The sequence below is a fragment of the Haliaeetus leucocephalus genome, unplaced genomic scaffold (genome assembly GCF_000737465.1).
Source record: "Haliaeetus leucocephalus isolate CR32 unplaced genomic scaffold, Haliaeetus_leucocephalus-4.0 Scaffold155, whole genome shotgun sequence".
Classification (NCBI taxonomy): Eukaryota; Metazoa; Chordata; class Aves; order Accipitriformes; family Accipitridae; genus Haliaeetus; species Haliaeetus leucocephalus.
Window position 1 is genome coordinate 150,829 of NW_010972591.1, and position 2,773 is coordinate 153,601.

Sequence of the window (2,773 nt, forward strand, 5' to 3'; positions counted from 1 at the left end):
CTTCTTATTTCTGTAACAAACTGCAGTCCCGAAACATATCCTATTTGTCATGATTCTTAAACTGCAGATTCTTAAATCAAGAGATTTGATACAGCAAATCCTACTATCTTCCTGTGATTTTCTTTTAATTTGGTTTGAAAGTGATGGGAATCCAGTGTGATCACATTAGGCTAAAGCATGGCTTGGCTTGCTTTGGTGTAAAAGGGAGTAAGGTTGTCTTTCCCAATATGGACCAGTAACCTCTAGTTTGCTGAAGGAAACAGAAGTGTTTACTTACTATCATATGAAGTGGATTCCCAGGGAGTGACAAATGCCTTGACTCTCTCTAGGAATGTGGTAAAGATAAAACAGCTAACAGCATAGTGAGTATTGTAATTTGCTCCTGGGAAGAGTCAGCAGCATTTTATTTCTCACCCTTGAGTAAATGGGAGCATGACATTCTGCTTTAGAAGACATGTTTCCTGGTTATCAATTTAAAAAAAAAAAAAAAAAAAGAGTCGGAGCCCAGATTTTCTGATATAAAAGTTTTTGGTTTTTTTTTCTTAAGAAACCTATGAAAACTTAATTTCAGACTAGAATATTTGCTGAATTTTAAAACTATTATCATTATAAAAATTGGATTTTTTTTTTAGAAATATTGAGATTTCTATGAAAGCATTTTTAATCAGAGATTATATTAACACCAAATGTATTTGAATCCCCACTTCTGTGAACTATTTTGTGGGTTAGTCAGTGATAATGTTGTTAACCATATGGAGATGTATTTTTACTTGTGGTCAATAAGCAATGTGGTACTGTAGGAGAAGTCTGTACCTGTGTTATCTAGCATAAGACACTGCACAGTGCTTCAGGGCTTAAATTATAAGGGGAATTACAGTTCTGGTTTGACCAAAATAAGCTTGTATTAAAACCCCCACAGCCAGCCTTTAACTGTTTTCCTTTTAATTGGTGGAATTTTCCTATGTAAGAATGTTGTTGATAGAACTAAAATCTTGATGTATTTACAGAGGAAATATTATTGCAGTATGCATCACAAATTCTTGACCAATGCTAACCATACAGACATATTTCAAGAAAAAAATACATAGTGAGTTTGTTCTCCCCCAGAAAGTAATTTTCAAAATAATAAAGCAGAATAAATCCAAACAATGACTGGCAAACAGAGTCAGGCAGCTGCCAGAACCTCATGGTTTGTGCTCTGAGATGTAAAGTTCCACTAAGCCTATGTTCTACTTCTTACCTACCAACAATGCATCCCAGTAGGATAAACCACACACGGACAGCCAAGTAGAAGAATGGAGAGCCCACACAATCAGGGCTTTGAACTGGAACATGGGCACTTAACAGAAAGAACCTTTTGGCAGGTATTTTCCACTTGTCAGAACAAATCGGTAATGAATTACAAACTGATTTCACTAGGATCATCCTTTCAGTAGCTTTCAGGTTTGGTGGTTTCCAGGGCTGAGGGCCTCAGAGAATATTTTAATAGAGACAGCAGCTGTTGACTTTGCCTGCATGTTCTTTCGCCCCATTCATTCTGGCTTACAAAAAGACCAGATGATGCTAATGCTTGGTGTTCACAAAGGTTAACAAGCTCCCTGCTGTACTCTTACTAGATAGGCAGTTAATAGTCACACTTTACATATGAGAAAACTTAAGTAAAAGATCTGTGCTATCACAGTATCTTGCTACCCACTGCATGGGTCAAAGATGGACAGTGATGTAATGACACAGACCGTGGTGGAAGGACAGAAGGACAGAAGTGAGACCACCTTTCTGACCAAATACTACCTTCACAGGCTGGTGGATGTGCCCCATCAGCCTTGCATCTTTAGTGTGCTCGTACCTCCTGCACATGGGACAGCTGTGTCCCTGGCACAGGGCATGGTATATGCTCCAAGGGAAAGAGAAAGGTATTTTTCTGGGTAAGCACAGTCCTGTCTAACAGCATATGTAGACTCCTCCAGAGTGTGGATCTGGGACAAAGCTAAGGAACTAGCTTCTGACTACAGGTTTACAGGCTCATCAGTCACTCTACATACCACCCACCTGGGAATCCCACACCTAATTGATCTTGAGAAAGGTTAAATACCCACAGGAAGCTGGGGCAGGAGGAAAATCAAGTTAGTATTTAAATAGAGAGAGGGAAGGGGAAAAAAAAAAAGACAGGCAGTTTTTAGGCAATAAGTTATAGTGAGAAGTAAAATATTTGTTAGGTAAAGACAGAAAAAGTAGGTAATTCTGAACTTCAGTATTTTGAATAAAGAAGGGGGAAAGGGCTGTGTTGGTCTAGAAGCATACTATGAAGCTCGGTTAGTCTATGATGGCAGAGAAAAACGAAGGGAAGAGAAGGCTTATGTGTTCTGTCTCTGATTTAAGGGATCACTTTCTCGTGCAGGGAGCCCGCGAGCCGTGGAGATGCTTCCTTTCAGGGAGGTGCAGGTTGCTCAATAGTGTGGGTTTACGAAGCAGCCTTAGTGGGGCTGCTAGCGAGTCGAAGAGTGGTGTGGGGAAACATACGTACAACTAGAGGCTCGGTCTTCACGTGGCCCTGGCTGCACTGGCACGGTTTTGTCTTCCTCTGTCCCTAGTGTGGGGCATGCCAAAGGTCATGTGATCAGTGCTGGCTGTGACGGTGGCTCGGAGAGGCTTGGCTTCCCTTACCGTGTGATAACGGGGCAGACGCCTTCTCGATAAAGATCCTCAGGAGAGGGGCGCTCCCACCAGCGGCGCGGCTTGCTCCCACCCGCCCGGGGCCCGCCGGGGGCGGAGC